The sequence below is a fragment of the Pseudophryne corroboree genome (assembly GCF_028390025.1).
Source record: "Pseudophryne corroboree isolate aPseCor3 chromosome 3 unlocalized genomic scaffold, aPseCor3.hap2 SUPER_3_unloc_3, whole genome shotgun sequence".
Taxonomy (NCBI): Eukaryota; Metazoa; Chordata; class Amphibia; order Anura; family Myobatrachidae; genus Pseudophryne; species Pseudophryne corroboree.
In genome coordinates this window covers 2,677,760-2,692,468 of record NW_026967519.1, presented here as the reverse complement: position 1 = coordinate 2,692,468, position 14,709 = coordinate 2,677,760, and the positions used below count along the sequence as shown (strand labels likewise).

General features: G+C 47.0%; 1 long non-coding RNA gene across 1 annotated transcript; it reads right to left on the bottom strand.

Moving 5' to 3' along the window:
- Positions 1 to 2,079: 2,079 nt before the first annotated feature.
- LOC134983994 (uncharacterized) lies at positions 2,080 to 6,529 on the bottom strand. The gene is made up of 4 exons (XR_010191705.1): positions 6,430 to 6,529; positions 6,037 to 6,087; positions 5,193 to 5,235; positions 2,080 to 2,232 (listed from the first exon to the last, which is right to left on the bottom strand). It is a non-coding gene; the product is annotated as an uncharacterized LOC134983994 (long non-coding RNA).
- Between the last annotated feature and the right edge of the window lie 8,180 nt (positions 6,530 to 14,709).

The window sequence follows — 14,709 nt, the reverse complement described above, 5'->3', positions numbered from 1 at the left end:
TTTCTGGTGTTGCAGGAGTTAGGTTGAGGGTATGGTGGCGGTGCGAAGACTCTGGGGAGGAGTCTTTCGCTGTTGGCGGAAAAGAACGGCAGGTTGTAGTTTGTCTTGTTAGTTGCAGTGATTTACAGTTTGGTGTGGTTTAGGTGCACTCGCCTCCATTGACTTTTAAGGCCGCTTGACCACCTGTCCGGGGGCAGCGTCATCACCCATCAGGGTGGGTAGTCACCGTGGGGGTCTGAGTCGGGCACCTATTACCTATTTTATAGTTTGTGTTAAATTAGGATCGTTTGGAAATTTAATGTTTTGAGGTTATCGTCAGTTGAACATAGCCGTTCTTTTTTCTGCCACCATATGCCGGCTGAATCGGCATGTTAACTAAAATTTTCATTTTACAGGTTTTCTAATGGTTAGGGTACAATAAATAGCTAACAATTTTCTGCCAAATTCAAGTCTCCGTGTCATTATTTCTTGGTATTAAAGGTACTGAATGCTTTACTTTTGAATAAGGGGTCCACACATTATCATTAGGAGGTTTAATATCTGCCCCTCCTGCAGTGCACATGGTTTTGCCCAACTGCTAACAAAGTTCCTGCTGCGATCAACTCAGAATTACCCCCTATATGTGCTGGCAGTGTATCCGGGACCAGCAGCTGTGCTGTATATCACACCCACTGTGCAGAACCTGGGACTCAGCAAGCATTAGGCTTCGCTCTCCTAAACCCACCCCCAGACTATCATTGGCTAGTTTCACAGGAGTCTGGGGGCGGGTTTATGAGAGTGATGCCTAATGCCGAGTCCCGGGTTCTGCACGATAGCTGCGCTACACAGCATCACTGCCAATCCCAGATACACTGCCAGCACATATATAACACATATCTACACATTTATATGTGCTAAGCGCGCCCCCCACCCCCTGCACTAGGTAGTCAGCGCTGCAGCCACAGCTGGTCTTTGCATTGCTGGACTTCAATAGCAGCCCCTGGCCTCGAGGATTCATGTAAGTAATAATAGGGCACATGGAGGGCAGCTTGACGATGCAAAAAATGTCCATCATACACTCCCCCATACCCACACTGTACCCAGCATATGTACACCCCCATACCCACTCACACAGACACACACAGTGCCCAATATACGTCCTTCATACCCACATGGTGCCCAGCATATGTACACCCCATGCACAGTGCCCAGCATACACACAGCCCATACGCAGTGCCCAGCATACTTGAACTCCCATGCCCACTCATTGCCCGGCATATGCACACATCCCAAAAGTCGCACTTACGTGCTATAGCATAAGGGCTTCGTCAAGAACACAGATAGATTGATCTTAAAAATTAATGGGGGGGGGACGGGCGTGGGGGAAGCACCATATCTTGTACATTGGCCTATCCCCTGGCCTGTCAATAGTGCGGTACATATCTGCCCCTTTACTTGACAGTATTAGGGTATCAATAACGTGCCCCACCCTCATCCTGGCCTGACAATATTCAGGTACCTTTCACCTGCCCATTTGGCAATATTTGGCTATTATTCCATGACCCCTGCTCTGACAATATTGGGGTGTGGTGTGGTGTTCGGTAACGGAGGGTCTGGGATACCCCCTCCTTTCCATAAGTACAGCCCCAACTGAAATCTACCCTTACACTGTCCCTGCCCTAAACTACCACATGCTCTTGCCCCCCTCAACCCCAACTGAAGAAAACCACTCTGTGCTGGTTGAAACAGCTGTCGGTCCACATGCAATGGAATCTTTATGAAGATTAAATAATCGTTTTTCATCTCCAAAAGTGAGTGCTGGTATCTCTTTTTTCACTACCTGGGAAAAGTGAGTGTTAATATTAACCCTTTTTTGACCTTGCTTCACCATATTTTTGTTTGTTATATCTTTCACTAAGTGCTGTCATATATATATATATATATATATATATAATGGACAACAAAATCAGGCGGCACTCCAAGTCTGTTGAAGATTTAAGTGTATTACACACAAAACATGATCCGACGTTTCGGGGTCCAAGCGCCCCTTTGTCAAGGTGAACAATAACATACATGATAAAATTCATACCTTATATCAGAAGAGAAAACCCGCCAAGTGTCCTGATCACGCCCGCCCGGCCGTCTGTGGTCCGTCCCTTCTTCCGTCTCAACTGGATGACGTCATGCACAGTGCGCTCCGTGCATACGTCGTCGTCTTGGTTACCCGACGCTGGAAGCGGCCGGGCTGCGGCGCTGATAAACAAAGACATATCGTGCACAAATATTAACATTACAGAACCCCACACCAAACTAATAAATGGTGAAAATAAATGTTAAATTTGATTAAAGTGATGACTGCAGATACATCCGCAGTAAACAGTGCAACTAGACAAAACTGAGATTTAAGAAAAAACATATAGATAAAGAGGAGAGTGGCATAGCTTGTTTATCTGCTGGGGTCATGCCCTCGCTGAGATGAACCTAGCTTTTAAGAAGATGATGATTGAAACTGAAAATGAAAAAATGTTATACAGTAGTGACAGAAATCTTTAGACTATCAAAAAGACAGTAGTGGGAATATATTCTGTTGCTGTCTAGGTTTTATCCCGGTTGAAGTCGGCTAGGATGCTTCAGACATCATCCTTATCAAAATAAGGGGAAACAATTACTATTTAAAATATGACCGGCTGGACTCAAACCTTCCAATACAGTGTTAGCTTTATACGGTATCACAGAGTCACTTATTCTAAACGTCTGGTGTTTTATTTGAAGATGTTCCAGCTTAGTTTCTCGTTCAGACCGTGGGGGCTGGTGGTATTTAACTCAAAAATCCATTTAGCTTCTAATCGCAAGAGGCTGCCATCTCTGTCCCCTCCCCTAATGTGCTTGGGGACATGATCGATGATCATATGTCGCAGGTCATTCATAGTGTGGTGGGCTGCCGCAAAATGCCTTGCCACCGGTTGCTCTGATTCCTTACCCGCAAGAGCCTGTTTGATGGCCGAGCGATGGAGAGCCATCCTCTCTCTCAGTGTTCTTATTGATTTGCCCACATAGTGGAGTCCACATGGGCACTTTATAAGATACACAATATGTGTGGTGGTGCAGGTGAGCACAAAGTTGATCCTGTAGTTTTTCTCCCGGTGTGGGTTGGTAAAGTTGGAACCAGTTATCATGTTTTCGCAGGTAGTACATTTGATGCACTTATAACATCCCGGTGGTCTACCCAGAAAGCCTACAGGGGTCTGTGTTTGATGTTTCATATCCTGGACACTTACACTGTCCCTGCCCTAAACTACCACATGCTCTTGCCCCCCTCAACCCCAACTGAAGAAAACCACTCTGTGCTGGTTGAAACAGCTGTCGGTCCACATGCAATGGAATCTTTATGAAGATTAAATAATCGTTTTTCATCTCCAAAAGTGAGTGCTGGTATCTCTTTTTTCACTACCTGGGAAAAGTGAGTGTTAATATTAACCCTTTTTTGACCTTGCTTCACCATATTTTTGTTTGTTATATCTTTCACTAAGTGCTGTCATATATATATATATATATATATATATATATATATTGTGACAAGGATCACATACACGGGGACTCAGGTGAACACTTTCGGTGTTTATTTTGAACAGCAGGTCTACACATGGCAAGTTAAATCCATATGCAGTCAGTATTACAGGCAGTAGCATACAGGCACTCTCATAGCAGGTTCTTGATAGGCTCCAGTGGTCCCTAGTCTAACCCACACAACCCAGTCTATCACTTGGGTAGCTATTCCACCGTCAATCACAAGGTGACTCTGCCCTGGAAACCCTTATATCCCAGGTGCTGCTGATCATACACCGGGGATTCTGCTACTGCTTCCAAAACTTGGTCTGGATCCCCCACATTACTTTCAAATGGAAAAATGCTGTCTCTGCCACACTAATATATATATATATAAATGTAATAATATTCTACTAATCCAGCCATGTTAAGTATATGAATATAGGTGTATAAGTACCAATTTTAATAAGGATTGCTAGTTCAGAGTCAAAGATATATGTATATATGTATTTTTATTTATAGAGGCAATTCACGTCAGTATATAGGTTTATATGCCTTGGAAATGAATGGAGTAACCTCGGTAATATAGGGGCACAGTGTATGTACTGCCTCATCAAGAAAACTGTTAGTGAGGGGACCTTCAGCTCAGGTACTGACTTGAAATGATAAAGTACCTGATTGGACGGGGTGCCACCTGAGGTAACACTGGACACATGTTGTGACAGGTGGCTCTCGAGACCTCGGCGGGAAGAACAGTTCCACGCGACCCAGCAGGGAGGAGGATAAATAGAGGAGCAGCAGCACCATTCGGGAGATGGACTCGAGTGCTCAGCCATGGGAGTGGTTTCCCCTCCTCTGCGCCGCTGATCGGAGCTGTAGTTACCAGCGGGCGTGAGAGGAGAGGGTGCCGCTGCTACTGGTGGTAGGGCACTGAATAGCGCTGTCCCCCATCCGTCACCGGCGAGTCAAGAGGCGGAGATCGGGAGGAGGAGGCGTCCTGAAGCTGACCACGTCCGGCGAGGAGGAGCGGCGCCCAGAGTGACAGGCCGGGGGAGCGCTGGGACTTCGAGGACGGCGGCATCATTAGAAGAGGAGGCGGAGCGGCGTACAGAGTGACCGGCCGGGGAGCGCTGAGGAGGTACGGAGAAGCAGAGCTGCAATCTGAGTGCCAGGTTGGGGGAGAACCATAGCCGACGGAGCGGCTCCAGCAGCGGCAGCAATACCCAGAACCAGCCCGTACAGAGAGACCTCAGCTATAAGGTCAGCCCTGAGCCAAAGAGAACGTCCAAATGGTGATGAGTTCAACTAACTACAAGTCTTCCAGCTAGTGACAGGTGTCACTAGTGAAAACATCTAAGGTCTGTGACACTTTGCACCTAACATAACACTCCTATAATACAAGGTGACATATAGTAATTGGATAAAATAGAGACCTCCTTTAACCTCACCAGATACTATACCATTGAGGAACATTCATTACAATAACTGTCACCAGGAAAACATAGTGACATTAACAGAGACTGTCCATAGTAATAACGCGCCAAGGAGGTGGATGGCTAATGATACAGATATTATCTAATTTCTTTATTCAACAGTGAAATTACCTTATTATATATATATATATATATATATATATATAATTAACAAAAAGAGGAATATACTATTACCTTCAGAATAGACTGTGCAATTCCTGATTAGATCAAATTCCTCCTATGAAAGTGTAAAGGTTATATAAATCTCAGGAAAGGAAATAGAACTACAGGGACATCTGGAAGATATTTCAGTCATATCATCAGACAGCAAACACTTAGTAACAGCTTATTTATTTAAAGTGGATACAAAACTGTAACTTATCTGTCCAAATAAGCTTTTGGGATACAAGTAACTATTACTATTTAAAACCCTTCAGGTTATTCCAATTCACCAACCAGGATTACAATTTCAATACAGAGGACACAAATTTAGTCCAATGGTGATGCTCTAAAGTGAAGAGATATATATATATATATATCCTATTTTACACAGTTTGCTAAGGAAGGAGTAAGAATACCATCCCGATATACGGTATATGCATATATATACATACATAGACCCTATCTGAAACAAAGACAGTTAATATATGATATTTATGATATAAAGATAAATATTTTGAATGATTATATTATTATAATATGTACATGGTAAAGTGTAGTTTTGGGGATATTAAAGTGTAAAGAATATTGAGAATTCGTTTTAATATTTATTGAAGCGTTATATGTCAGAATATGAGTAATGCATATAGGGTAAATTTAGTATAATTCTATAGTCCTCTATATCGTATAATCTATGTGTCTTTAGAGAGTAACGGAAGGGCTATAGACCTACATCTAGATAGGTATCTGTAATAGTACAATACTTTGTTCATAAACAAAATTGTTGTATTGTATAATTTAATATCTATACATATATGAATGCTCAGTAAAGCTGGTTATTTAAAACAAAGGGAATGTTATCTGTGTGGCGTTGACTTACCTTGATCATAGGAGATCACTGGATCCGAATCATAAATGTATATATATGTACCTGAAAGAAAAAATACCAAGCATTACACATAAGGTTTCCCAAACATATCCTAATAAGTAGTATAATACCTACTAAAAGTTTGGGTGGAGGCACTACAAAAAGGGTTACATATATATATATATATATATATATATATATATATATATATATATATATATATATAGCTTGCAAATGAACGGGCGGCACTCTCCAGGCTTTTTCAAATTTCCATAGCGTCCTTTATTCCTACGTTACGCTTCGGGCTCTCGCCCGTCGTCAGGGACAATCATACACAAATGACATACAAAATTACAAACATTTATACCCTATCTAACATGTGCACAAATTGGTAAACTCACTCACCTGCTCCACGCCGCTCGATGCAGCCGGGTCCGCGCGCAGACCAATGACGTCACTGGCTCCCGACGTCACCAGGCGGCGCCAAGCTAGGGTTCCATTCATTTTCTGTTGCTTAGCAACCTGACAACATGATGTGAAAATTCTTGTTACAAACATTTAAAAACGTGCTTACATTAAAAACTGAGCATACTCATTACTAACTGTGTGTCATGACTACATTGCACTCTATTTTAACATCTATTGAGCTTTCTCTGACGTCCTAAGTGGATGCTGGGACTCCGTAAGGACCATGGGGAATAGCGGCTCTGCAGGAGACTGGGCACAACTAAGAAAGCTTTAGGACTACCTGGTGTGCACTGGCTCCTCCCACTATGACCCTCCTCCAGACCTCAGTTAGAATCTTGTGCCCGGCAAAGCTGGATGCACACTAGGGGCTCTCCTGAGCTCCTAGAAAGAAAGTATATTTTAGGTTTTTTATTTTACAGTGAGATCTGCTGGCAACAGACTCACTGCTACGAGGGACTAAGGGGAGAAGAAGCGAACCTACCTAACTGGTGGTAGCTTGGGCTTCTTAGGCTACTGGACACCATTAGCTCCAGAGGGATCGACCGCAGGAACCGGCCTTGATGTTCGGTCCCGGAGCCGCGCCGCCGGCCCCCTTACAGAGCCAGAAGCAAGAAGTGATCCGGAAAATCGGCGGCAGAAGACTTCTGTCTTCAACAAGGTAGCGCACAGCACTGCAGCTGTGCGCCATTGCTCCTCATGCACACCTCACACTGCGGTCACTGATGGGTGCAGGGCGCTGGGGGGGGGGGGGGGGGGCGCCCTGAGCAGCAATATAAACACCTTGCCTGGCAAAATCATCACAATATATAGCCCCAGAGGCTATATATGTGATAAATTACCCCTGCCAGAATTCCTGAAAAAAGCGGGAGAAGTCCGCCGAAAAAGGGGCGGTGCTATCTCCCTCAGCACACTGGCGCCATTTCTCCCCCACAGCTCCGCTGGAAGGAAGCTCCCTGGCTCTCCCCTGCAGTCTACACTACAGAAGGGTAAAAAAAGAGAGGGGGGGGGGAACTAAATTTAGGCGCAATATACATATATAGCAGCTATAAGGGGATATAATTTAGTTAATCCCTGTATTATATAGCGCTCTGGTGTGTGCTGGCATACTCTCTCTCTGTCTCCCCAAAGGGCTTTGTGGGGTCCTGTCTTCTGTCAGAGCATTCCCTGTGTGTGTGCGGTGTGTCGGTACGGCTGTGTCGACATGTTTGAGGAGGAGGCTTATGTGGAGGCGGAGCAGATGCCTATAAATGTGATGTCACCCCCTGCGGGGCAGACACCTGAGTGGATGGACTTGTGGAAGGAATTACGTGAAAGGGTCGACTCCTTATATAAAAAATTTGACGACATGCCAAATGCGGGACAGCCGGCTTCTCAGCTCGTGCCTGCCCAGACGTCTCAAAGGCCATCATGGGCTCTAAAACGCCCGCTACCTCAGATGGCAGACACAGATGTCGACACGGATACTGATACCAGTGTCAACGACGAAGAGACTAATGTAATGTCCAATAGGGCCACTCGTTACATGATTGAGGCAATAAAAAATGTTTTACACATTTCTGATGTTACCCCAGGTACCACAAAAAAGGGTATTATGTTTGGAGAGAAAAAACTGCCAGTAGTTTTTCCCCCTTCTGAAGAATTAAATGAAGTGTGTGAAGTAGCGTGGGCTTCCCCCGATAAGAAATTGGTAATTTCTAAAAAGTTGCTAATGGCGTACCCTTTCCCGCCAGAGGATAGGTCACGTTGGGAAACACCCCCTAGGGTGGATAAAGCGCTTACACGCTTATCAAAAAAGGTGGCACTACCGTCTCCGGATACGGCCGCCTTAAAGGAACCTGCTGATAGAAAGCAGGAGGCTCTCCTGAAGGCTATATATACACACACTGGTATTATACTGAGACCAGCTATTGCTTCAGCATGGATGTGCAGTGCTGCAGCTGCGTGGTCAGATTCCCTGTCAGAAAACATTGATACCCTAGACAGGGACACTATATTGCTAAACATAGAGCATATTAAAGACGCAGTCTTATACATGAGAGATGCACAGAGGGATATTTGCCGGCTGGCATCTAAAATAAGTGCACTGTCCATTTCTGCCAGGAGAGGGTTATGAACTCGGCAGTGGACAGGTGATGCAGATTCTAAAAGGCACATGGAAGTTTTGCCTTATAAGGGTGAGGAGTTGTTCGGGGATGGTCTTTCAGACCTAGTGTCCACAGCAACGGCTGGGAAGTCAGCATTTTTACCACATGTCCCCTCACAACCAAAGAAAGCACCGTATTATCAGGTACAGTCCTTTCGTCCCCAAAAGGGCAGGCGGGGAAGAGGCGCGTCCTTTCTGCCCAGAGGCAGAGGAAGGGGAAAAAAGCTGCAGCATACAGCCAGTTCCCAGGAACAAAAGTCCTCCCCCGCTTCTTCTAAGTCCGCCGCATGACGCTGGGGCTCAACAGGCGGAGCCAGGTACGGTGGGGGCCCGTCTCAAAAACTTCAGCAATCAGTGGGCTCGCTCACAAGTAGATCCCTGGATCCTTCAAGTGGTATCTCAGGGGTACAGGCTGGAATTCGAGACATTTACCACCCGCCGTTTCCTCAAATCTGCCTTGCCAACAACTCCCTCAGGCAGGGAGGCTGTGCTAGAGGCAATTCACAAGCTGTATTCCCAGCAGGTGATAGTCAAGGTGCCCCTTCTTCAACAAGGACAGGGTTACTATTCCACAATGTTTGTGGTACCGAAACCGGACGGTTCGGTGAGACCCATTTTGAATTTAAAATCTTTCAACACATATATAAAAAAATTCAAGTTCAAGATGGAATCGCTCAGGGCGGTTATTGCAAGCCTGGACGAGGGGGATTACATGGTATCACTGGACATCAAGGATGCTTACCTGCATGTCCCCATTTACCATCCTCACCAGGAGTACCTCAGATTTGTGGTACAGGATTGTCATTACCAATTCCAGACGTTGCCGTTCGGCCTGTCCACGGCACCGAGGGTATTTACCAAGGTAATGGCCGAAATGATGATACTCCTTCGAAAAAAGGAGTTTTAATTATCCCATACTTGGACGATCTCCTGATAAAGGCGAGGTCCAGGGAGCAGTTGTTGGTCGGCGTAGCACTATCTCAGGAGGTGCTACACCAGCACGGTTGGATCCTAAATATTCCAAAGTCACAGCTGGTTCCTGCGACACGTCTACTGTTCCTGGAGATGATTCTGGACACAGTCCAGAAAAAAAGTGTTTCTCCCAGAGGAGAAAGCCAAGGAGCTGTCATCTCTAGTCAGAGGCCTCCTGAAACCAAAACAGGTGTCGGTGCATCACTGCACGCGAGTCCTGGGAAAGATGGTAGCTTCCTACGAAGCAATTCCATTCGGCAGGTTCCATGCCAGAACCTTTCAATGGGACCTGTTGGACCAATGGTCCGGATCGCATCTTCAAATGCATTGGTTGATAACCCTGTCTCCAAGGACCAGGGTGTCTCTGCTGTGGTGGCTGCAGAGTGCTCATCTCAAAGAGGGCCGCAGATTCGGCATACAGGACTGGGTCCTGGTGACCACGGATGCCAGCCTTCGAGGCTGGGGGGCAGTCACACAGGGAAGAAACTTCCAAGGACTATGGTCAAGTCAGGAGACTTCCCTACACATAAATGTTCTGGAACTGAGGGCCATTTACAATGCCCTAAGTCAGGCAAAACCCCTGCTTCAAAGCCAGCCGGTTCTGATCCAGTCAGACAACATCACGGCAGTCGCCCATGTAAACCAACAGGGCGGCACAAGAAGCAGGATGGCGATGGCAGAAGCCACAAGGATTCTCAGATGGGCGGAAAGTCACGTGTTAGCACTGTCAGCAGTGTTCATTCCTGGAGTGGACAACTGGGAAGCAGACTTCCTCAGCAGGCACGACCTCCACCCGGGAGAGTGGGGACTTCATCCAGAAGTCTTCCAACTGATTGTAAACCGTTGGGAAAGGCCACAGGTGGACATGATGGCGTCCTGCCTAAACAAAAAGCTATAAAAATATTGCGCCAGGTCAAGAGACCCTCAGGCGATAGCTGTGGACGCTCTAGTGACACCGTGGGTGTACCGGTCGGTTTATGTGTTCCCTCCTCTTCCTCTCATACCCAAGGTGCTGAGGATAATAAGGAAAAGAAGAGTAAGAACTATACTCATTGTTCCAGATTGGCCAAGAAGAGCTTGGTACCCGGAACTTCAAGAATTGATCTCAGAGGACCCATGGCCTCTGCCGCTCAGACAGGACCTGCTACAGCAGGGGCCCTGTCTGTTCCAAGACTTACCGCGGCTGCGTTTGACGGCATGGCGGTTGAACACCGGATCCTAAAGGAAAAGGGTATTCCAGGGGAAGTCATTCCTACGCTCATTAAAGCTAGAAAAGATGTAACCGCACAACATTATCACCGCATATGGCGAAAATATGTTGCGTGGTGTGAGGCCAGGAATGCCCCAACGGAGGAATTTCAGCTGGGTCGATTTCTGCACTTCCTACAGTCAGGGGTGACTATGGGCCTAAAACTGGGTTCCATTAAGGTCCAGATTTCGGCTCTGTCGATTTTCTTCCAAAAGGAACTGGCTTCACTGCCTGAAGTTCAGACATTTGTTAAGGGAGTTCTGCATATTCAGCCTCCTTTTGTGCCCCCAGTGGCACCTTGGGACCTCAACGTGGTGTTGGGTTTCCTAAAGTCACATTGGTTTGAGCCACTTAAAACCGTGGATTTAAAATATCTCACGTGGAAAGTGGTCATGCTTTTGGCCTTGGCTTCGGCTAGGCGAGTGTCAGGAATCGACTCACCACTGTTATGTCGGTCCGCCGGAGCGGACTCCGTCTGGGGTCACTGCATGTTGCTGTCACCTGTCGCCCTGCTCATGGATGTCGCCGCGGGCCTGGAGGCGCCTCTGGAGTCAACGGGCGTGTGAGTGCGCCGCGTCCCTGCCGGGCCGCGGCATGGGCGCCGCCATGACAGTATTCCCCAGTGTAAGTGCGGCGGCCAATCCGGAGCTTGGCCGCACCCCCTTGTCTCACTCCAGCCAATGCCTGCCGGTCAGGGGGTATATCAGGAGCTGCTGGGTGAGTCAGAGGTTGTCCTGAACTTTGTGTCACTCCTGCGACTCGTGTGTTTGGACCTGTTATCCTGTTCCTCCGTGTTCCTGGATATTCACCTGATCCTCCGTGTTCCTGGATATTCTCCTGTATCTGCTACTCCGTGGAACTACAAGCACCAGCACCACAGCAATACCTTTCTGGCTTCACACCTTCCACACCTGCAGTGTGCTCCAGCCATCAGCAGTAGAGACTCCCTATCCAGGTGCATTCTAACAACTCACCTGTGATTCAGCCTGCAAGCTGATTGTGCTTTCCACCAGCACAGTGGACATTAACACCACGTCTCCTGCATTGCTACCAGGTTTGCTACTACTATTCCTATCTCTGCTGGCTCCACGTTTTAACCATTCCGGTTTCATTTCCATGCTACAAACTCTGCCATAGACTTTCAGTTTCAAACCATACTATTCCATTGCCATTACCATTGCCGTTACCATTGTCATTTCCATTGCATTCGTTTGTTTACTTTCTGCTGCATTATTATCTGGACTTTTCTGTTATTAATAAATCTATATTGTGCACATGCGCAGAAACCCAGTACAGCCTCCTCACTTCATTCCACCTACCTCCACTGACCCACTAGCGCCCCCTCCGGGGACACAAACTAAACCGACTCTGACAGTAAGTTCAGGACCGATGGACTCGGACGGTGGTCAGAGTGTGGGGTCAGGGGCCTTAAAAAATCTGGTCTCCCGTTTGGATGGACAAGAGGTTGTGCAGCAGCAGATATTCCAGTTTCTGCAAGGGATGTCTTCCCGGATTGATACGTTACAACAATCTCTGCTAAGTGCGCCTGCACCTCCAGTTCCTGTTACCCCTGCACATGCCAGTGTTGGGGGTTCTTCTTCTTCTCCGGCTGCATCTGCTCCTGTATCTCGTTTGCACTTGCCTGTGCCTAGCAGGTATGATGGCAGTCCGAAGTTATGCCGTGGGTTCCTCAACCAGTGTGAAGTCCAGTTTGAACTTTTACCTCATAATTTTCCCACGCCAAGATCCAAGGTTGCGTATATCATCTCACTGCTCTCTGGATCAGCCCTGAGCTGGGTGTCTCCTCTGTGGGAACGTGCCGACCCGTTGATGAACAACTATGCCGAGTTTGTTTCCATCTTCAGACGCATCTTCGATGAACCGGGTCGTGCAACTTCAGCCTCCGCAGATCTTCTCCAGCTCCGTCAAGGGACTCGCAGTATGGGTCAATACGTCATCCAGTTCCAGACGCTAGCCGCAGAGATCCAGTGGAATAACCAAGCCTTAGTAGCAGCCTTCTGGCATGGACTCTCAGAGAGGATAAAAGATGAACTGGCAACTCGTGATATTCCTGAGCAATTACCCGAGCTAATCTCCCTATGTATCAAGTTGGACTCTCGCATCCGCGAACGCAACAATGAGCGTGCTCGTGCTGAGTGTCGCAAACCAAGAATGGTACCTCCTGTACAGTTGCAGCCTCCACCTTCTGATGAGCCTATGCAAATTAATAGGTCCCGCTTAACTGCTGAGGAGCGGTCAAGGAGACTCCGTGAGAGACTGTGTCTTTACTGTGCGGCAGTAGGCCACCAAATAAGTTCTTGTCCAGTGCGTTCGGGAAACGCCAGATCCTGACTTGTAAGGGAGGAGTCAAGTTGGGATCTTTCAAGCAAGCTCCTTCAACCCAAGATCTCATTCTTCCTGTGACCTTAGAGACGGCGGCTGGACTCCAATCTGCAACTGCGTTGGTAGACTGTGGTGCAGCGGGGAATTTCATCACTCAAGCTGCGGTAGACAAGTTTCATCTGCCGGTCTGTGAACTTTCATGTCCCGTCTACATTACGGCAGTAGATGGTAGCCGTATCTCTAAGGGGTATATCACTCAACAAACCAGGCCAGTGATACTGGGGGTTGGGTTCCTACATTCTGAGTTAATTAAGTTTTTAGTTATTCCACAGGCAACTCAGGAGATTGTGTTAGGTATGCCCTGGCTCCAGCTACATAACCCACAGATTGACTGGTCTACATTACAACTAACTGCTTGGGGGTCACATTGCCGTCAGTCTTGTTTAGCCCAAGTTGTTCCCGTCAAGACTTCTGAAATCAAGACCCCGCCTACTCTTCCTACGGCCTACCAAGACTTCGCTGACGTCTTCAGCGAAAAGGCCGCTGATGTTCTACCGCCCCATAGAGAGTGGGATTGCCCCATCGACCTTGTTCCTGGCAAAAAACCACCTAGGGGGCGCACCTACCCGTTATCTGTTCCTGAAACCGAAGCGATGAGTAAATACATCCAAGAAAATCTACAGAAAGGATTCATCCGTCCCTCATCATCACCTGCTGGGGCAGGTTTCTTTTTTGTTAAAAAGAAAGATGGAGGACTACGTCCATGTATTGACTACCGGGGACTTAATGACATTACCATTAAGAACAGCTACCCGTTACCTCTTATTACCGAGTTATTTGATAGGGTCAAAGGAGCCCGCATCTTCACCAAGTTAGATCTCCGCGGTGCCTATAATCTCATCAGAATCCGCAGCGGTGATGAATGGAAGACGGCTTTCAATACTCGGGATGGCCATTACGAGTACCTGGTAATGCCATTCGGGTTGAGCAATGCCCCAGCAGTGTTCCAGCACTTTGTTAATGAAATCTTCCGTGACGTTCTGTACAAATATCTCGTAGTTTACCTGGACGATATCCTCATCTTCTCTCAAGACCTCTCCTCTCATCGTCTCCAAGTCCGTGAAGTTCTCCGACGTCTTCGTGAGAATCGTCTCTACGGCAAGTTGTCCAAGTGCACCTTCGAAGTTGCCTCCGTACCCTTCCTGGGGTATATAATTTCTGGATCGGATCTTCAGATGGATCCGGCAAAATTGGAAGCCATTGCCAATTGGTCCATTCCGAATACTCTCAAGTCAATTCAACGATTCCTGGGCTTCGCCAATTATTATAGGAAATTCATCCGAGGCTTTTCAACTCTCATTGCTCCTATTACCAGCTTAACTCGAAAAGGGGCAGATCATTCCAACTGGTCAGAAGATGCCCTGGCTGCGTTTCAGAAAATCAAGATGGCTTTTATGACCGCACCAGTCTTGCTACAACCTGATGTTAATAAGCCATTCGAGTTGGAGGT